This window comes from Chiloscyllium punctatum, chromosome 2 (genome assembly GCF_047496795.1).
Source record: "Chiloscyllium punctatum isolate Juve2018m chromosome 2, sChiPun1.3, whole genome shotgun sequence".
Lineage (NCBI taxonomy): Eukaryota > Metazoa > Chordata > Chondrichthyes > Orectolobiformes > Hemiscylliidae > Chiloscyllium > Chiloscyllium punctatum.
The window spans coordinates 77,346,545-77,369,746 of NC_092740.1; the positions used below are offsets into that span (position 1 = coordinate 77,346,545).

The following is a 23,202-nucleotide window of genomic DNA, read 5'->3' on the forward strand; positions in this document are numbered from 1 at the left end:
CTTTCCTTCTAGCTCAAATCTCCAACCCTGGCAACATCCTTGTAAATCTTTTCTGAACCCTTTCAAGTTTCACAACATCTTTCCGATAAGAAGACCAGAATTGTACGCAATATTCCGACAATGGCCTAACCAATGTCCTGTAAAATCGCAACATGACACTCAACACTCTGACCAATAAAGGAAAGCATACCAAACGCCTTCTTCACTATCCTAGCTACTGGCAACTCCACTTTCAAGGAACTATGAATCTGCACTCTGAGGTCTCTTTGTTCAGCAACACTCCCTCGGACCTCACCATTAAGTGTATAAGTCCTGCTAATATTTGCTTTCCCAAAATGCAACACCTCACATTTATCCAAATTAAACTCCATCTGCCACTTCTCAGCACTTGGCCCATCTGATCAAGATCCCGTTGTAATCCAAGGTAACCTTCTTCGCTGTCTACTACGCCTCCAATTTTGGTGTCATCTGCAAACTTACTAACTATACCTCTTATGCTCACATGCAAGAAAAGTAGTGAACCCAGCACCAATCCTTGTGGCACTCCACTGGTCACAGGCCTCCAGTCTGAAAAACAACCCTCCACCTAGCACCCTCTGTCTTCTACCTTTGAGCCAGTTCTGTATCCAAATGGCTAATTATCCCTGTATTCCATGAGATCTAACCTTGCTAACCAGTCTCCCATGGGGAACCTTGTCAAATGCCTTACTAAAGTCCATATAGATCACATCTATCACTCTGCCCTCATTAATCCTCTTTGTTACTTCTTCAAAAAAAATCAATCAAGTTTATGAGACATGATTTCCCACACACAAAGCCATGTTGACTATTCTTAATCAGTCCTTGCCTTTCCAAATACATGTACATCCTGTCCCTCAGGATTCCCTCCAACAACTTGCGCACCACTGAGATCAGGCTCACTGGTCTATAGTTCCCTGGCATGTCCTTACCACCTTTCTTAAACAGTGGAACCACATTAGCCAACTTCCAGCCTTCTGGCACCTCACCTGTGACTATCAATGATACAACTATCTCAGTAAGAGGCCCAGCAATCACTTCCCTAGCTTCCCACAGAGTTCTAGGGTACATCTGTTCAGGTCCTGGGGATTTATCCACTTCCAAGACATCCAGCACTTCCTTCTCTGTAATATGGACATTTTGCAAGATGTCACCATCTATTTCCCTACATTCTATATCTTCCACATCCTTTTTCACAGTAAATACTGATGCAAAATACTCATTTAGCATCTCCCCATCTCCTGCAGCTCCACATAAAGGCCGACTTTCTGATCTTTGAGGTACTCTATTCTCTAAGGTCAGCAAGGCAGACTTTGTGTGGAGCCACGGGAGATGGGGGGAGATACTAAACAAGTATTTTCTTACATTTTTCACTGCTGTAACTACTATTGTGATCTTCAGGCTGTGGGTGCTTTGTATTAAATGTCATATGGCGTTAGCTTTAAGATAATATTCATTTTTAAGAGACTACAATTATCGACTTCAAATGGTATCCCCACCTGCCACTTTCCATTCCTTTGTCTGGTAGTTGTGCCTAGCAACGAGTGCAATGTTGTGTATTTTTTCAGTTATCTTCTGAAACCTCTCAAGAACATCACTGTTGTTTCCTGTAAGGGTTCAATCGCTTCCTTGCACTGCCCTGACTGTTTTGATATATGTAATTTAAAGCACAAAAATGGTCATGTTTAATGCTGGTCTCAATTCATGCTGGCCTCCTCCACTGCAGCCAGGACTTCCGAAAATAAACTCAACATATTTCACTGATATTGGTATTAAAATGAGAATGCCAAGCACTGTGAGCATATTACACAGAAGTGCAAAATTGCTTCTAAATGTTTGAGACGCATTAATTTTTCAGTACTCAGTCAGCCCCCACATCTATGGACATAAATCTAACTTTCCTGAGGACTGTAGGCAATTTACAAGTTCATTTATCATGCAAATTATACATAATGACCACTCACCCTTTAACAAAACTTATAGTATAGGTAACCAAAGCCATGATTATTTTTGTGATCCTTGAAACAGACTCACTGCTGATCTTTGTTTTCACTAAGTGGGCTGTTTGCATGTTGTTTTCAATGTAAGATCAATTCTCTATTATGTAACTAATTGATTTGTACATTTAAATCAATGCAAATAATAAATTACATGCTCGTGCGATGTTGTACTAATTTCTTATTTTGTTTAACATCTATTGAAAATGGAGTAATAATATCCTTTAAGGAGCTATGCTTGACTACATGTTTTGCCAGTCAATGATATGTATTCTCTCAGGAAGAGATTCAATGCCACATGATCTTACTCTTTCTTCCTACCTCATGGCAAGGTGAAACCACAACTTAACGTTTTCCTTGCCTCAGCAAGCTCTTTAGATATTCTTTAGCAATGTAGCAAGACCAACAATATTGTAGGGAAATCTGGCAAAACCATAATATTGCAGCAAACTGCAGTTATCTTTTTCAGCTCATAAATTGATATGACGCAAATCTAACCTGACTCCATTGAATTGTTGGGTGGAGTCTTCCCAGCCCCTGGCTGATGAGGGCAATAGTGAGCGACTCAACATCGAGATTAACAAGTCCAATTTTCCAAACACAGTTTGAATAGTGAGATAAGAATCTCACTGAGAGAGGGAGAGGTCTATTTGAATGCATAAACAAGTCATTGTTGCCTAATTTCACCTCATTTATGTGCTGTTTGTTGTTTTCCCAGGCAGTGGAGATGAACTAGATGGTGACAGTTTCTGACATGAAGGTCAGACCTCACGGCTCCAACCTATTGGCCTCTCCTCTGGGTATTCATCTTTAGTCAACATTCCCTGACACTCCAGGGCATGCTCCAAGGGCAGCAGTGGCCTGGACCTTCCCTTTACAAAGGTTGGCATATTTAAGGAGGGATGTAAATGCATTGAAAGTATTTCAAAGAAAGTTTACTTGAGTAATATCTGGAATGTGGGGATTGTCTAATGAAGAAAGGTTGGACAGGCTAGATTGTATCTGTTGGAGTTTACAAATCCTGAGAAGTCTTGAGGGGTAGATATGGTGATGATGTTTTCTATTATGGATCATAAAACAAAAATGAAACTTTTGTTTTCCTCTTAGGGCATTGTGTGTCTTTGAAGCGTTTGTTCTCAAAAGGTGGTGAAAGGCATAAGTGGATCGGTTATTTTTTAAGGAATGAGGTGAAAGGTTACCAGGGGTATGTGGAAATGTGGATTTGAGGTTAAAGTCAGATCAGCCATGATCTTACAGAAGGGTGGACTGGCCTTGATGGCTATATTTCTATGATGTAGTTGAATCAGGGAAAGGGTTGAGGGATGGAATGGCTGATTCCTGCTCCTCAGCTCTGAGAGCCCAACTATTCCAGTGGAAAGGCCATTTTCTGATCAATATTTCTCTGAAGTATATAATTGCCCGGAGTTCAGTTTCCGAGTGAATAGACACACTGGTGTTATTTACATCCTGAAGCTAAGGCTGACTATGTGATCCTGGTATCATCTAAGATCGAATTGTGCTGCATCCATTGGCAAGGATCATAGCTTTGGTGTCGTTATAGACCAGGCAGAGCCATGTAAATATTAATTGTTTCCACCACTTAGCAAAGTAGTCTATTTTCATTGACTGCCTCTTAAGTCACCTTTTTCACTTGTAATGAATAGTAGGACAAGAATTAACATCAAGCGATGGGTTGAAAGGCGATGAAAAGGAATGCTTAGTTGTTTTGGTCACCTCTATTGTTGGGGGGGGGGGAGTGGATGGGTGCAGGAGTGCAGGGTTTGGTGAACCATTCCTTGCAAATGTTGTCAAGTGGATGGACTGATGGATCCTAAGCGTGATTCTTGGTAATGAGGCACCTTGGCAGCATTGTGCAGCTGAGCTAGTGCTTTGTCCCTTTCTTTGATGTCAGAATTGTCCAAAGAGGATCGATGCTTTATACCTATTCTTCCTGCATGACCAAACTTTGCTGCTGCATGATCCTATGTGGAACAGGATGCACCACAATCATTCTGGAGTCCCTGCTTGCTGTGTACTTCAGAAAACTTCCAGATCTCTCCAGGCATCTGAACCATTTCAATGATTTCTCCTGTGAAACATCTGGACATCAAATATGTCCTCATTGATTGGTTTCCTCACTGGACTCATCAGGCATGTTTCAAGTGGGTGCCCCTTGTATCCAAGCAGTGAGCTGATTAGTATGTTTTGCATGATGAAAAATGTTATGAAGCATTGCCAGTGGGTGCCCTGATGTGTGTGGTATTGGCTTCATGTTAAAGCTGCTGGCACACTCCACTTCTGTCAAGTTGGCTAAAGCCCGAAACCTGTGTGCCTGCTCACTTTGACTGGTATCATCAATGGCATAATTGCCTGCTCTGTGAAATAGTCAGTCATCTGTTTTATGTATTTGGGTGTTACTGACTGCAAATCTTGCAGTTGCCTGTAGCAAATCCCTGGCAGAAACCAGAGGAAAAGAGGTTGAGGGGTATCAACGTTGACTACCACCAATGAAGCATGGTCACTAGATCCAATAGGAACAGATCTTACTCCAACAGGCTGCAAATATTGATCAGCAGCTGCTGAGAGGCCTCGGGCCTCCCAAGACATCTGTATTGCAGCATCTCCAGGAAGTTTATAACCGCCCATAATTCCCGAGTTGTGGATGTGACCTCCTGCAAGCTACTCCTCTCGCATCATGAGTGGTAGGTTGGGGGCTTATGCCCAAGATGTCGGCTCTCCTGCTCCCCGGATGCTGCTTGATATGCTGTGCTTTTCCTGCGCCTCACTTTTCGATTCTATAAAGATCAGGCTGTTATTGCTCCAATGGTGCTGCTCCTGTTGTCATTACTGTCAGTTCTGCTGGCCATTTTTTGTCCACATCGGAGTTCCAAAGCCAAATAGCATGAGCACTGCATGGCATGGTGGCTCAGAGGTTAGCACTGCTGTCTCACAGTGCCAGGGACCCGGGTTTAATTCCAGCCTCAGGAGACTGCCTGTGTCGGGTTTACACATTCTACTCATGTCTGCATGGGTTTCCTCCGGGTACTCCGGTTTCCTCCAACAGTCCAAAGTTGTGCAATTAGGTGGATTGGCCATGTTAAATTGCCCCAAGTGTCCAAGGATGTGCAGTCTAGGTGTATTAGCCATGGGAAATGCAGGTATAGAGTAGGGGGAATGTGCATTTGGGTGGGATCCTTTTGGAGGGTTGGCATGGATATGATGGCCTGAATGGCTTGATTCCACACTGCAGGGATTTTGTGAGTATTATGCTGATTTGATAGATCAAGTCTTCAGTATGGAGATCTGATATGCAACCTACAAAGTTATTAAAGTAGTCTTGAACCACCAAAATGTTACAGCACGGCAAGAGATAATTTCACCTATTATAGAGTCATAGAGATGTACAGCATGGAAACAGACCATTCGGTCCAACCCGTCCATGCCGACCAGATATCCCAACCCAATCTAGACCCACCTGCCAGCACCCAGCCCATATCCCTCCAAACCCTTCCTATTCATATACCCATCCAGATATCTCTTAAATGTTGCAATTGTACTAGCCTCCAACACTTCCTCTGGCAGCTCATTTCATACACTTACCCCTCTCTGCATGAAAAAGGTGCCCCTTAGGTCTCTTTTATATCTTTCCCCTCTCACCCTAAACCTATGCCCTCTAATTCTGGACTCCCTGAACCCATGCCCCTCATAATTTTGTCACCCTCTATAAGGTCACCTCTCAGACTCCAGGGAAAACAGCCCCAGCCTGTTCAGCCTCTCCCTAGAGCTCAAATCCTCCAACCCTGGCAACATCCTTGTAAATTTTTTCTAAACCCTTTCAAGTTTCACATCTTTCCGATAGGAAGGAGACCAGAATTGCACGCAATTCCAACAGTGGCCTAACCAATGTCCTGTACAGCCGCAACATGACCTCCTAACTCCTGTACTCACTACTCTGACCAATAAATGAAAGCATATCAAACACCTTCTTCACTATCCTATCTACCTGCGACTCCACTTTCAAAGAGCTATGAACCTGCACTCCAAAGTCTCTTTGTTCAGCAACACTCCCTAGTGTATCTACACCTGCTGTATAAAGTAGCCACCCTTTCTGATTCCATATTCCAGCACCTAGTCTGTAGCCTTGCAGTTTACAGTTCTCAGGGACAAATCCACATAGTTTTTAAAAGCATTGAGGGTTTCTGCTTCCACCACCAAACAAATTCCTATCCTTCAATCACTAATTTGACGAAGAGGTTATCTCTATGATCCTCTGAGAATAAAAACTATCACATCGGCAATAAACAGGTTATGATATTTTGATACTTACTGGCACTTGTTCCTGAGAATTGAAAATTGTTGCTATTGTCTGTGCCAGTGTTCACATTTCTTTTACGAAACAAGTTTCAAAAGACTTGGAAAACCTGTATAACCAAGGTTAACTTCCAAAAGCGATGTGATTAAGGTTTAAAACTAAAGATAAAATCATAAAACATATTCCTTCTCCCTCATCTTTACTCCCACACATTCCCTGTGCTCCTCATACCTCCTGTGTCACCCTCTGCCACTCTGCCCAATAGTTTGTCATCCATTTTCATCATTGGATCTACCATGCCAACTCATGGTGCAAGGGTACTTGTGGAAAGAATATATAGTTCACTTACTTAACGTTCCAAATTTAGACTACAAACTCTCATTCATAAAAACCCATTTATATGTGGGATATGTGAATCATTCCTGAAGAAGTGCTCATGCCCGAAACGTCGATTCTCCTACTCCTTGGATGCTGCCTGACTTGCTGCACTTTTCCAGCAACACATTTTCATCTGTGATCTCCAGTATCTGCAGTCCTCACTTTCTCCTCTGTGTATCATTGTCTGGGCCAGCCATTATTGCTCATCACTAATTGCCCTTGAGAAGGTGCTGATGACCTGCTTTCTAAACTATCTTGAGTGTTTGTTGGAGCTGTGTCAATTCAGGCAAATGGGAAGTGAACATTGCACTTCCATCTTGTGTTTTGTAGGAACATGTCAAAAAAGGAATAGGCCATTCAGCCCTTTGATCGGGCTGCATTATTTAATGATCAAACACTTCAATTGCCTTTTACCTACTTTCCCCACAACCTTTGATGCATTGATCGTTGTACTAACCACTATTCTGAATATCCTGAAAGACTGAGCTTCCGTAGCCCTCTGGGATAAAGTCTAAGAACACAAAAACTCTTCTCCTCTCAATCCGAAATGGTACCCCCCTCTTTAATTTTAAATTGTGTCACCTGATTCTAGACTTCCCGACCAAGGGAAACATCTGAATTGCACCTATCTTGTCTACAGCTTTAAGTATTTTGGAGGTTTAATGAGATCACCTCTAAGTCTTTGAAACTCTCAAGAACACAGGCTCAGTTTGCCCAGTCTTTCTTCATAGAATAGTTCTGCCATCTTCAGAACAAATCTGGTCAGCTTTTGTTGCAGTCACCAGCAATAATGTCTTTCCTGAGAATTGGAGGCCAAAACTGCATACCGTAATTCTGGTGCAGTCTATTCAGGCTTTTATGCAATTGAAGAAAGACTTCAGTATTCCCGTACTCAAATCCTTATGTGATAAAGGCTAACATTTTATTCACCTTCCTAATAACTTAATGTACCTGTTTGTTAGGGTTCATCCAAAGACACCCACATCCTGGTGGATATCTACACTTTCCAACTTCCCACCATTTAATAAACAATCCACACATCTGTTCCTCCTACCAAAGTGGAAAACCTCACAGTTTTCCACATTATATTCTATCTGCTACATTCTCGCCCAATAGCTAAGTCTGTCTAAATCCTCCTGAAAATGTTTTGTATCTTCCTCACAATATGAGTTATGTTTAACTGTGTGTCATATGTGAATTTGGAAATATTACATTTGTCCCCATGTCCAAGTTGTTGATGTATATTGTGAACAGCTGGGACCCAAATCCTGATTGTTGTGATTCACAACCTTCAATGTGGAAATGACCTGTTTGTTTCTACTCTCTTTCTACTCTCTTTTTTTCTGTTTGTTAACCACTTCTTAGTTCATGCAAATGAATTACCTCAAATACCAACCAACACCTGAAAACCTTCTGAAATTACAAATGCACATTGTACATGTACACCAGTCCTGTAGGGTATCAAGACAGGTAGATAAAGTCGTTAAGAAGGCATGCTTGCTTTTAGTAGTCAAGGCACAGAGTTTAAGAACAGGAAGCTTATACTGGATCTCTATAACACCTTGGTTAGGCCACAGCTGGAGCATTGTGTGCAGCTCTGGAATCCCCCATTATAAGAGGGTTGTGATAGCACTGGAGAGGATGCAGAGGAGGTTAACCATGTTGTGTCTGGCACTGGCAAGTTTCGGTGATGATGAGAGATTGGACAGATTGGAATTGTCTTCCTTGGAGCAAAGATGATTGAGAGGAGACATGATTGAGATGTATACAATTATGAGGAGCATAGACAGGGTGGACAGGAAGTAATCTTCCTCCTTAATGAAAGGATCAGTGGGCCAAGGGACATATATTTAGAATAAAGGGTAGAAGGTTTAGTGGAGATGTAAGGAAGAGCATTTTAACCCAGGGAATGGTGAAAATATGGAACTTACTGCCTGTATGGATGGTAGGGGAAGTGACCCTCATAATATTGAAAAAGTATTTCAGTGTGCATTTGCAATGCTAAGGTGTATGAGGCTATGAGCAAGTGCTGGAAAATAGGAGTAGGATAGAGTCATAGAGATGTACAGCATGGAAACAGACCCTTTGGTCCAACTCGTCCATGCCAATCAGATATCCCAACCTAATGTAGTTTTATTTGCCAGCATCTGGCCCATACCCCTCTTAACCCTTCCTATTCATGTACTCATTCAGATGCCTTTTAAATGTTGCAACTGTACTAGCCTCCACCATTTCCTCTGGCAGCTCATTTCATACATGCACCACCCTCTGCGTGCAAAAGATGCTCCTTAAGTCCCTTTTAAATCTTTCCCCTCTCACCCTAAACCTCTAGTTCTGGACTCCCCCAACCAAGGGAAAAGACCTTGTCTATTTACCTTATCTACGCCCCTCACGATTTTGTAAACCTCTATAAGGTCACTCCTCGGCCTATGACGCGCCAGGAAAAACAGCCCCAGCCTGTTCAGCCTCTCCCTGTAACTCCAACTAGTTGTTTTTGACCAGCGCAGACTTGAAGGGGCAAAGGGCCTTTTTTTGTGATGTAAATCTCTATAACTTTATGACTATATCTAGCGACTCCACAATATCAATTTTGTTTATGACATCCTCAAAACACTCAATCAACTTGATCAATCATGATTGTTAATTTGTAGAACAATGAAAATCCTTTTTTATTCAAGGATAACTTTATCATATCCTTAATGATAGCTTCTAGCATTTTACCTAATACTGATCTAAGATTAACATATATATAGTTCACTGTGTATCTCCTTGCTCCTCTCTCATTTTCTAACATTTGCTAACTTCCACTCCAGACCTGAATTATTCCAGACCTGTAGAATTTTGGAGAATAATCACCATTGCATCAATTATCTCTATAGCTGCTTCTTTCAACACTCTGAGATATATCAACTTTCAGGGACTTATCAACTTTCAACCCCATTAATTTCTCCAGTATAACATTCTCACTAATATTAATTTTCAACAACTCCTCATTGTCCCTAGTCACTTAGGTCTCTAATGCTGATAGTTTTCTTGTGTATTACTTATTTAACTTTTCTGTTTTTCTCTAATCTCCATTATTCCTGACTCTGTATGTAATAGGTCCACATTCATCTTTAGCTAAATGTTTAATTTTCTTTGGTATCCATGGAAACTTTTACAGTGGATTTTATGCTTCTTTCCAGATTGCACCCATTCTATTCTTCCTTACCTGGTTAGTTTCTTGATTTTCCTTTGCTATATTCCAAACACTTCCCAATCCTCAACTGAATTGTCACTGCAGAAACATTCCTTTGTGAAATCCAAATGGCTCCTTCTACTTAAAAAAAACATACTTTTCTTAAATTTTAGACAACTTAGACTAACTCCCGAACAACACTTCTCACCAACAAATTATTTCATGTGACAACATTCTTGGATGTTTTTTCACATTCTTCTGTGTTTAGAATGAAACCACTCCCCACTCTCAGTGCCCTGTTTAAATTTACTGTTTCCTTCTCCTCCTTGTAGATGGTGGACAGGCTTTGGAAAGTCAGAGGTAAGTTACTTACTTCAGTATTCCTAGCCTCTGATCTGCTCTTGTAGACATAGTTTATATTACTAGTCCAGTTCAGTTTCTAGTCAGTAGTAATCTCAGCATGTTGACAGTTAGGGATTTGGTAATATCGAACATTAACTGGCAATGATTAGATTCTCTCTTGTTGGAGCTGGTCATTAACTAACACTTTTGTAGTGTGAATGTTACTTACCATTTGCTGATCCAAGCCTGGATATTGTCTGGATCAATTTAAACATAGGCATACAATGATTCAGTGTCTGAATGGTTCTGAACATTATGTAATAATCTTCACTTCCAACATTGTGATGGTAGGGAAAGTCATTGATGAATCTACTGAAGATGCTTGGACCTAGGCTGAGGAACTCCTGCAGAGATGTCCTGGAGCTGTGATGAGCTTGGCAAGTCGACACTTGGTGACATTTATGGATATTTCTTGACAGGTTTTAACATTTGTTGACACTTGGGGACACAGCTTGATAATACTTGACAGAGAAATGCATGTTGACTCTTCAAGACATTTATTGATGAGTCTTGACAAATCGAACAGTTCCAAATGTACTTCTTTTATGCACAATGTTCTTCGCAGTTAACAGTCTCAAGAGGCCTTCTCCCTCATAAAAGATTTCTATCCCCAAGATGTTGTGTGGCCATATCCAGAGTCATACCATAGCTCTTCAAGGGAATATCCTGGTTTTCCAAAAGGCATGTGCTGAGAACAGATCTACACTTACCTAGTCTAATTTCCATACCCTGTGTATCAAATCTTAGTAACTCCAGAATTAAATGGTAGTGTAGGCAATTGGTCGTTTCAATGGCGAGCTGCGTCTTGGAACTGTGTCTGTGTGAACTATATATCACTCCAATTCCACTCCCATGAAACTGAGAAATGGCTGGGGTTCAAAGGTGGGAATTTGAAATCCCAATATTTCCTGAATTTTTGCTGCAATACTGAGGCTCTGTAACGAGGCTATATAGCAGACAATAATCGTTTTGAAACAATTCTCAATTTTGCATTTTTGGTCATGAGTTTGGAGTATTGGAATGCTTTGGAAGAAGTTCAGCATGTACAATAAAACTGAACCTGTGATGTTTAATTTAATGGAAGGAAGGATTTCATCTGTGCTGGATGTGAGGGGCAAGCAAAAAATAGGAGATAACAGTGTACTCGGGACTAAATTACCTTTTGCTGATGTGCAGCTGTGTTCAACAGAGAGGCAAGGTCAGAAATCAAATAACCTGCTTTTACCATTGATATGTCAAAAAACTGGGTTGCCATTGACAGGAATTACCATCAATTATAAGCAAAAAGAAAATCCACTTTGATATTTTGAGGACAATAAGTGAAAGGGACAGTCTTACCTCATGATTGTGATAAAAAGGGACTATCAATTTTCTGCCAAGATTAGAGTGGTGCTGAAAAAGCACAGCAGGTCAGGTAGCATTCGAGGAGCAGGAAAATCGACGTTTCGGACAAAAGCCCTTCATCAGGAATGGTGCCTGATGAAACATCGGTATTCCTGCTCCTTGAATGCTGCCTGACCTGCTGTGCTTTTCCAACACCACTCTAATCCTGACTCTAATCTTCAGCATCTGCGGTACTCACTTTCGCCCTATCAAGTTTCTGCATCTATTCTCCAAATGCATTTAAATAGCATAAAATTTAATAATACTAGATCCTACAATGAAGCAGTGAGATGAAGAAAATGATCCACCATTCCTCCTATTGATTTCAGACTCATTGTTGCAATGGAAATAGGAATATGGATGAGTTATGTCTGACCAATCTTAGCTGCTGTTCTTCAAATCACTTCAACTAGAATTGGTAAAAGTGCGAAACAAGGTCCACCAACTGTTGCTTTTTTGTAGAGAAAGAATAGCTTGACCAGACTGGAGAGACGGAAAAAAGTAAAAGGTTTGCAAGTTTATTTGCAATTTACACTAGAATAGTGGTTTCTTCCCTTGTAGTGCACTGAAATTTCAGCTGAGAAGATGGGCTGAGCCTTTACTCCTTAAAAAAAACTGCAAGGTTGGAGTCTTGTCAGAGGTTCCAGTGGCAGGAATTGAACACAGCTTAAATTTGTACACCTCTAGTTTGAAGAGTGAAGAGAATGAGAAGTGAACATCCAACCAGCTCTCAAAAGGCAGGCTTCAGCTTTTAGAAAAAAGCTTCCTACCCTAAAGACCTCTGACCTTTAATCATTTTGCCTATTGCATGTTATACCTTCACAAGTGTCCTCTAGTAGGTCATTTGACAATCCCATTCTTCCTGGTTTTCAGATCCCATGACATCACCAGACACCACCTCACACTCATCATCACCGCAGATAACTTACTTAAAATCTTGACCCCCTACTTGGTTTGGAACTAACACTTATCTATGTCTGATATCTTTCATGTGATATCATTTCCAAAGAATCCTCAGAAATGATATCTTCCTTATCTAATGATGTGCAGGAGCCAGTGTAGGACCAGGTAGACAAAGTTAAAAGTCACATAACACCAAGTTATAATCCAACAGGTTTCTTTGGAAGCACTAGTGTTGATCCTTGCAGTTTCTGATCTACCTGATGCTCCTTGACATCATTATTGAAAAGTATTTTTTCATCTGTGCACTATGGTACCTCGCTTTAGTTCTCCATCATCTTTCTATTAGCTGCTCCATGATTTCCAAGATGTCAGACATTTTTTTGATGAACCTGATATTTTTCAGTGAAAATTGAGAGAATTAACACCATGAGCTTTGATCCTGATTGAAAACTCCATTTCGTCCACCTGACCTTCCCTCCCTGGTTGACTGCTGCTTTGGGTTGACCTCATTCCCAACTTTATAATCTTATTTATCTTGAGTTGAGCTTTCTATTTTATGATAGCTCTATCACAAAGATTGTAAGTTCTACCGTTGATCATCAACTACCCCGTACCTACCACAACTAATATGCAATTGAATTTTCCCCTAATCTTTTGATTTTATTGTGCCAATGTCTTCAGATTGTCTAAATTTCTGCTGTCTGAGTTTTAAGTCATATCAAATCATGCTGACCCATCACACCCTCACTGACTTACATTGAAGATAATAGATTTTCCTATTCTAGCCCATTCTCCCTTTCTCACTTTTGATAGGTTCCATTGCCCTGAATGGGCTTTGCACATAAATTATTCAGTTGGAGAATGTCGGTGATTTACGAGTTGGTGGTTAATAGATTTTAAAAATGCAACAGATGATTTAACTGATGATTTGACAAAAAACATTCAGTTGTGTATAAGAGCACTTCTGGATATAAAAGAATTAGATCTTGGTTATGGGAGGCTCCTGTGGTGCAGTGATAGTGTTCTTACCACTGAACCAGGAGGCCTAGCTTCAAGTTCCATCTGACCTAGAGGTGTGTAATAACATCTCTAACAGGTTGATTAAAAGGAATCTAGAGCTAGGTTATGTTGCCATTCATTATTCACTATTTAGGCTAAATATAGTTACTTATTTATGTTGACCATAAGGCGATAGGAAGTACTAATCATTAGGGAATTTTAAAATCTTGCTTTGTGCTGGGAGTGTTTATCTGGCAGGAAGAGGGACAGTGGTTGTTCTGATAATACATTCATTAATTCATTTTCTATTTATATTGCTAACTGTTGCACTATGGCATAGATTCTAGACTAGACAGGCCTGTACCTTTCAGACAGCTACACAACATCACAACATGTGACACTCGGGTACAAAGACACCTGCTTCACCTTCAAATCAATTTCTCTATGTGGAGTGGAGTCAGTGTAGCTTGTCCAGTCAGTCAGTTATGTGCTATTTACTGTGACATCAAGCACAGAATTCAGACTGTGAGCTATCATAGCAAGATAAATAGTTGATGTTTTATTAGGCTTTAAGACGTCTGTCTCATGAAGAACGTGCATCTCTGTAGTATATGTTATGTAGGCTAACTTATGGAAACAAAAAATCTTCACTAACTTACCTGAAATGATTGCACATAGCATCCCTGCAGAAGCAGACTCTTCAATCCATTGAGTTCACACCAACCCTCTGAAGAGCATCCCACCCAGACACCCTTCCCTTTATCCCTATAATGATTGCATTTACCATGGCCAATCCACCTAACCTGCACACCTTTGGACTGTGGGAGGAAACTCATGCAGACAAGGGGAAAATATGCAAACTCCACACAGACTGTCACCCAGGGGTAGAACTGAACCCATGTTCCTGACACTGTAAGGCAGCAGTGCTAACCACTTTAGATAGTTAAAAATCACACAACACCAGGTTATAGTCCAACAGGTCTAATAGGAAGCACACTAGCTTTCAGAGCGTCGCTCCTTCATCAGGTGATAGTGGAGGGCTCAATCCTAACACACAGAATTTATAGCAAAAATTTACAGTGTGATGTAACTGAAATTATACATCGAAAAATTGATTTTAAGTCTTTCATCTGTTTGAATACCATGATAGTTTCACTTCTTTCATGTGTAAATCACAAAACCTTTTTTTTAAAAGTTGCATTCTCAGGTTAGCTGTTAACAATGGGTGATAGCTAGACAATATGTTGAAGGTGTTAGCCCCCTGTATTCTCTGTCTATGCCATGATGTTTAGATTGATTCTAATCTAAAATCCCGCCTCAGGCGACTCTCTGTGTGGAGTTTGCACGTTCTCCCTGTGTCTGCGTGGGTTTCCTCCGGGTGCTCCGGTTTCCTCCCACACTCCAAAGATGTGCAGGTCAGGTGAATTGGCCATGCTAAATTGCCCGTAGTGTTAGGTAAGGTGTAGATGTAGGGGTATGGGTGGGTTGCGCTTCGGCGGGTGCGGTGTGGACTTGTTGGGCCGAAGGGCCTGTTTCCACACTGTAAGTAATCTAATCTAATCTAATCTAATCTAATCTAAAAAGTGAGATAACGGAGTTTTACATAAATTCATGCAGTTTTTGAGCAAAGTACAATGTAACTACAAGTACAAATTCACCCCACAAAATATATGTGTGCATGTGGGTCTTTGTCTGTGTGTCTGTCTGGGTTGGGGGTTGTGAGTGTGAGAAAGTGTATGTGTGTAGTGAGTGTAGAGTGTCTTTAGTCTGTGAGGGGATGCATGTGGGAGTGTGTGTGTGTCTGTAAGGGTGTGTGTGGGTGTCTGTGTGCGCATCTGTGTATATGTGTGTCCGATTGTGTGTGTGTGTGTGTGTAGTGCAATGATGGTCACCTGTAATGTGACATGAACCCAAGGTCCCGGTTGAGGCCCTCCCTAGGGGTACCGAACTTAGCTATCAGCCTCTGCTCAGCCACTTTTTGCTGCTGCCTGTCCCGAAGTCCACCTTGGAGGATGGTCACCCGAAGGTCCGAGGTCGAATGTCCTGGACCACTGAAGTGTTCCCCAACTGGGAGGGAACACTCCTGTCTGTTGATTGTTGTCCGGTGCCCATTCATCCGTTGTCGTAGCCTTTGCTCGGTTTCCCCAATGTACCATGCCTCAGGGCATCCTTGCCTGCAACATATAAGATAGACAATGTTGGCTGAGTCACATGAGTACATGCCACGTACATTATGAGAGGTGTCCCCACGCGTAATGATGTATCTCTGTCCACACTCTGACACGTCTTGCAGCGCCAACCGTGGCAGGGTTGTATGGAGTTGTCCTGAGAGCCGGGCAGCTTGCTATGAACAATGGTCTGTTTGAGGTTTGGCGGTTGTTTAAAGGCAAGTAGTGGAGGTGTAGGGAAGGTCTTGGTGAGGTGCTCATCCTCATTGATAATGTGTTGCAAATCATGACCACTATAGATAGGTTATAGACATGGATTATAGAAAAGTTCATCATTGTAATTCCAGAGAAAATCAAACACTTTCATTGCATTTAAAGTCTATTACTGATAGTGATTTAAAATTTGGCCATGCCTTCTCTCTTGGCTTATGTCTGTGAATGGTTCTGTAGGAACATAAACTTAATAAAGTGATTCCGATGTCAAAGTTTAGAGGCAAAGTTCCCAGATTAATTTTTCTCACTTTTCTATCAACTGCCACTAACCTAATTTATCCCCCATGTCTTCTTGTTCTTTGATACTATTCCCCTACACATTCCTGATCCCTAACAGCACCCCTTGATAGTACAACTTTCACCCTTACTCCTTCACCTCTACTCTGTAAAATCTCTGCTAACCCCCATCCTCCAACATGTTATTTCACCTCCTACTTGCATTGTCACCATTAAAATACTTTGTCAAACATATCATTTAGACCAATACATGAATCATGCCTCATTCAAAGACACAATCACCATCTTTTTCCCCACAAAGAAGTATCTTGACTCATTTTTCTTACCATAGTACAAAGAATGCAAGCTATTAAGTTACTTCAGTTGAAAATTATCTTTCCAAAGGTAGGATGTACAAGTATAGATGGTAGGGAACCTTGCTTCATTTTAGTATCTGAGGTATCTTGAAAATTAAGTATTTATTTTTTTCCATCTCACACATAAACATGTTTCACCCATATTCCTAACCACACTATTCAAATTTATACTCAATTCCTTGTGAGAGGCAAACACTTATGTAGTTTTGTTTTTGTTAGAAAATTCATATTCATTCAGGCAAGAATGAAATCCAAATATTCACTTTCTAACCATTTGGGGGAAAGCACTTGATTGTGTCCCTACTAGACATGGTACAAAGTTGTCACAAAATATGGCACCCCTCATCTTACCTGGGCGTAGTAAATCACAGAAAGTATAGCAGGCAGGATTACTCTTACCACATAATCAACAGTACACAGACGGTATACAATCTACCTTAGGCTCACTTTGGGGCTCATATCAATTGAGTGAGTTGTCTCCTGAGTCTAACCAATTCGAGAGGATGGTTAAGCTGCCTGCACCACAGTGCCAATATCCAGTAAACTCTGTGGAGGCCAGGAGGGTGATGAATACAAAATCTCAATCAATTAGCTTCATAAAACATTTATTTGCATTTTCATTGAAGGCTGTCAATTTAGCCTCAATAACTGCTGACGATTTCTGCAAGCCTGATAGGCAATTTAACAGAGGGGCACAAAACAAAGTAGTTAATCGCTTACTGTTGGAGTTTGTTTTGATTTTTGATCTCCAATGTCTTATCTGTTTGATAGATGTTTTGTGCTTCCAATGTGTACCGCATAACAGTTCTACATACATTGGCTTAAATTTCCTTGGTACGATTTTTGTTCTTTTATTTAGTGTTTAAAAATCAACATTTGTGGGACAATCACCCTGAATGACTTAAGTAGCACTTGCATGATCCAAATGGATTAAAAATCAACATGTGTTGCTTTAGTTTCAAGCTTGTTTTCCCTCTCTTCTCCTTGAAGGTGTTGCTTAAATCCTGCCTTTTTGACCATGTATTTAGCCGATTTACGTTAAAATCACTCATACAGCCTGACACTGGAACTCTCTGACATTATAGAACTGTATGGCATGTGATCACTCGGTACAATCTTTAAACCTGCAAGTTTTTATTTCAAGCTGTAATATATATTTAGGTAGTCCTAGAACACTAGCACGCAGTGCCTGTTGGCTGACAGGACAGCATCTGTGGTCTCTGCTATCATAAGTATTTTGATTTCCTGTGATATTATCAATTTCTTTTAACTCTGATGTTTTCATAACTCTATAAGTTTGTTTTGTTTTAAGTTCTGTATGGGTGGGCCACACTTCCCTGAACTTTCAGTGATTCCCCATGCTGTCCCCTCCCCCCCCCCCCCCCACCCCCCACCCCAAAGGAAGGCTTAGATCTACCTCTAAAGGAATGAACCATGCAACAATAGAACTCTTTCATCTTCTATGCGTTGCAGAATGTACAACCTTACATTTCTCTGTCATAATCCTTAAGTTACCTAGAAATGGAGTAGCAAATGGATTTAAAGGAGTCAAAATGAAAGAATTTTGAAGTTTTTAATTCTTTTGTTTCTTCTATTTCCATTGCTACAGCAATACCTTTTAAGGAAAGTAACAATTGGAATAAGAAATTGTTTTTGCAGTGATTACCTTGATGGCAATCAGATTTAAAGCAAAGTTAGATGAGCTACAGATTCTCAAGATCTCTTGATCACTTGAAGATGCTCCTGTTCCTTCTCTCACCTCTCAGAGCAAGTTCTATGAAAGTGGCCCAGATGAATACAATCTAAAGATACCACTAAAAGTGGAAATCCATGTGTGGTATGAAATATTTTCTGCCAATACTGTGCATGCAACAGAGGTATTTATCCATTTCAAGTTGGCTTTTGCAAAAAGAAAACACAAAACAAGAGTGAAACTTGAAACAAGCCTAATTATGGGTGTTCACCAAATAACATGTGTTACAAGTAGTTGTAGATAATATGCTTTTCTGTGCTTTAGCCAAACATTTTTCTCTGGCTGCATGCAGTTCTATTCGATGTAAAATAAGAACAAAATATGCTGCATATACTCACTAGGTCAGGCAGGAAAGACATAATATAATGGATTTTTTGGAAAGGAACATGATTAGACAAGAGTTGAAATTTTGGACTCCTGCTGTTACATTGCGTTCTTAATATAAAGTTGGTGAAGCAGGCGTTGTGCTGTCCTGTGGTGGGAATCCAGTTACCATGCATTTATCCACTTTGAGTACTTACTAAATAGGAACTTTACCAAATTAAGTAACATTCATTTTTTAAAATTAAGTCAGCAGCATACAGGAATCTCATGCCTCTAGTTCCCCAAAGGTTTCAAAGTGACGTGTTGTTTATTCGTTGGAATGAATGTGAGATTTTTCTTTTCTCTAATTAGCAGCATAAGGGGTAGCATGATGGTACAGTGGTTAGCACTGCTGTGTCACAGCACCAGGGACCTGGATTCGATTCCACCCTTGGGCAACTGTCTCTGGGGAGTTTGCACAATTTCCCTGTGTCTGAGCTGATTTCCTCTGGGCGCTCTGGCTTCCTCACACTGTCCAAAGATGTGCAGGCTAGGTAGATAAGTCATGGAGAATGCAGGGTTACAGAGATAGGGTAGGTGGTATGTCTGAGTGGGATGCTCTTCAAAGGGTCAGTGTGGACTTGATGGGCTGAATGGCCTATCCCCACAATATAGGGATTCTATGGTGAGAGGCATGGTTTAGTATCAGCAAGGAATAGGGAAGTAGAGAGCAGGGGATGGTCTTGTTCATGGCCTCAAACAGGAGGGTGCTGCTCTGATGAGAGATAGTGATGATTGGCATATCAAACAGCAAATCACAAGAACCTTTTGATTTTTGAGATGGATGAGAGATGTTATGAAGATGTCTGAGTGGAGCCTGTAACATGAATCACAAGAAGTTAGCGTGCAGGTACAGTTAGTAATTAGGAAATAGAATGTCCACCTTGAGTTCAAGGATTTTGGAGTTTAAAAGTAATGAGGGCTTGCTATAATTGTACAGGACATTGGTAAGACCACACCAGAATATCATGTATAATCTTAGTTTCCTTTCATGAGGATGGTTGTTATTGCCTTGTAAACAGAAAAGGTTGACTTGACACCTTGGAAGACAGAAATTGTGGAGAGAAAGCTTGAGTAGGTAGAGCCTGTATACCCTGAAGGCAAAAAGAACAAAGAATGACCTTATTGAAACATAGAAATTGTGATGGGGCTTAAACGGGTAGATGTTGAGAAGATGGTTTCTTCTTTTTGGAAAAATCTAGATCTGGGGGTATAGCTTAAAAATAAGAGATTTTCCATTTAAGATAGAGATGAGGCAGAATTTCTTCTTCCAGTGTGTAACATGTCTTTGAAATTCTCTTCCACAAGGAGGAGTGATGGCTCCTTCATTCAATGTATTAAAAGCTGAGTTAGACAGATTTTTGATTGGCAAAGTAGTCAAGGGTTATGGGTGATCAACGGGAGCATGAAGGCAAGGTTATAATCAAGGCAGCCATGATCTGATTGAATGCTGTTGCAAGCTTGATGGAATGAATTGTTTACTCCTGCTCCAAACAACTTATCATTTGCCATGCTGTTAAAAGACCTCAGCAGTTTCCTTGGCATGTCATTTATGGAAGGTGCAAAAGGCTGTATGCTCAGCCATATCACATGGCCTTGAGAATCAAAGCAATTATTGCAATACCGTACAAAAACAACTGAATTCAACCACTTGGTGACATTGTTACCTATACAATTGACATGTGCCTCTGTAGCTTTAATTCATAGCTAACCATGCAGCAAAACAGGCAAACATGGCTCCTGAATGAGGGCACGGCAAATATCTCATGATGCACTCAATGATCACATTAAATGCGACACATACCATTTACATTGCACCCGAAACATTAACTTGATTTCTCTTCACAAATGCTGTCAGACCTGCTGAGCTTTTCCAGCAACTGCTGTTTTTGCTGCATATAAATACTGTGGTGAAAAGAGCAAGTCAGAGTCTAGGAATGTTACAGTTAGTAACTCACCGCCTGACTACCCAAAGCCTGTCCACTATTTGCAAGGCACAAGTCAGGAGTGTGATGGAATACTTCCCACTTTCCTGGATGCACGCAGCTCTAACAACACTCAAGGAGCTTGACACCATCCAAGTCTGCACTAATTTAGCATTTAGTACTTAGACAGCACTTTCAAAATCCATGACCACTATGTCGAGAAGGACAAATTCAGTAGAAACACTGGAACACCATGAACTGCAAGTTCCTGTCCAAGGCACACACCATCCAGCCTTGGAAATATATGATGGTTCCTTTAGCATCGCTGGGTCAAGATCCTGTAATTTCCTCCCTATGGACATTGAGGCTGTACCTACAGCACATGGCCTGCAGTGGCTCTAGAAGACAGCTCACGACCACCTTTTCAAGGACAACAAAAGATGAGTAATAAATGCTGGCCCAGCCAGCGATGCCCACATCCTGTGAGTAAATAAAACTAAAAGGTGACAGCAGAGGCAGAAACTTCCAGCCGTCTGATCATTCATGATTCATGTAACCCTGCCCTGTATTGTAATGCAGAGGTTACAGCTACCATTGCGATGCCCACTGCTGGTCCTGTCATTGGGAGCTGTGCTTTTCAAATTAAATTTTGCTGTCTATGTGGAGAAAGACCCAAAGTGAATGGTGTCAAATTTGTGGGAAGGTATTCTGCAGACTGTCCTTATCCCCACTAGTAAAGTCAGTCTTGAGCCTGCCAACTTTGAAAAGGGCTGCCCAGAAACGATAATATGCCAAAGCAGCCTTTACTAAGGATGTCCTGCCAATCTGATTGACCAGCAGCCGAGTAACCTTGGCAGCATCAGAACACATGGTCATGGCCATCACTGGGACTACAAAACGAAAAGGAAAATACAAGAAGGGAAACAGGACTTATAGGTAAAATCTGGGCTTTTGGTGGAGGGGGGGATCGGAGACCCTAACAAGGAGGAGCTACAGGTGGCGGATATATGTTTGAGAGGCTGGCATGAAGGTGCCAAGCTGGGCAACGTAGATTTAAAAAATAAAAGAGGCACTTAGATGCAGACTACCTTCCCCACTACCTTCCCACATTTCACCCAGAGTAGGAAATGCTGCAAGCTAGCCACTTCTTTTCCATTGTAATATTGGCAGTGGAGGTGGAACAAGGCCCTGAAGCAGTATTAATGCCAACCCGGAGTACTTTAGTAAAGCTAAGGGTGGGTGGGCTTCGTGTCAGTCTAATCTCAGACAGGGGACAGCTTGGGAGTCAGCAGGAATGCACTGGGATCACTACTCTTTCTCGTTTTATGCGCCCAACCGCTTTCAAAAATGCCAATAGGGGGCTATAAAAATCCCTCCACTATTTCGGGTTGATGAAGTATCATCCTGAGCTGTTCTCGCAGAAGTTATCAAGCTGAAACGTTAACAATGCTTGTTCCTTTGTGAATACTGCTGAGCATTTCCAGTACATTTTGTTTTCATTTCAGATATTTACCATCCACATTATTTTGCTTCCATATAGCCAAGGCCACCCACTTGTGACGACAGATGTAGTTAATTAAATAAACGTGTATAGCTCTGAGTGGAGCTGGCAACTAATGAAAATGAAACTGATTCACTCATATTAGGACATGCAAATACTTCATGCAGATTACAACATTGTATCAAAGCACAAACCAGGTACGGAGAGAAGCCTAATTATAAATGCCACTTAGAGAGTGAGATTTACAAATGGATTTATGCTCTGATTACAGTGAAAAATGGAGATTGTAATAATCTTAAATTTCACTGTCGACTCACTCTTGAGCTAAATAAAGATTATCATGCTCAGTCAGCACCAGCATCAACATGATAAATGTGAGCCATAATTCTTACTGTTACTTAAAAAATATAGAGGATGGGCATCATTGACCTTTTGCAAAGTTCAAGAAATACCACACTAAGATTTCTTTTGCTTTTTACAAAAAAAATGTCCACTGCCAACAATACCCAATTCTACAATCTGTTTAAAACGTAAATGTCTTCTGTGGGTAATTATGGCTTTGGATGATATAGTTGATGGGTCATACCAGATCAGCCACCTATTATGTTCACCTCTCTTGAATTTCTATTCCATTATCACCCAAAGTCAAAATCAATAGAATTGCTTAGGTTGGACTTTAGCATAAAGAGCTTGCCATTTGAAAATCTATTTCTTAAATATTGTTACATCTAAACTATGCAGTTCGGTTCAATGTTCTAACTGAGATATTAGTATAAAATATGGCAAATCTAAATTGCATTGATAATAAGACCACTTTCACATTTAGGTTTCAATTAGCTGGAAAATGCTAAAATCTATGATAGTAAAAGTTGAGAGACATATAACATAGGCTGTCAACTCAATAGCACAATTTTATAGCATCGTACAAAGTCAAAACGATCCCCATTTGTGTTGAAATGGTCTAGTAGCTTTCTGCTACATATCATTATCGCGTTGTTGTAATTAAAATGCTCGTGACACTTCTTGGCCTCTCATAAGCTATACAGTATCATTGTC

At 40.8% G+C, this 23,202-nt stretch overlaps 1 protein-coding gene across 4 annotated transcripts in view; it reads left to right on the forward strand.

The window, feature by feature from the left end:
• The window catches only part of prr16 (proline rich 16), a 236,849-nt gene that overhangs the window by 191,187 nt on the left and 22,460 nt on the right, over positions 1-23,202 (forward strand). For 2 of the 4 annotated variants that reach the window (XM_072584318.1, XM_072584315.1), the window contains one exon: positions 2,734-2,897. The exons of the other annotated variants lie outside the window; for them this stretch is intronic. The gene's annotated coding sequence lies outside the window, so the exon portion shown is untranslated. The remainder of the gene's footprint in view (positions 1-2,733; positions 2,898-23,202) is intronic. 4 annotated transcript variants of the gene reach the window in all.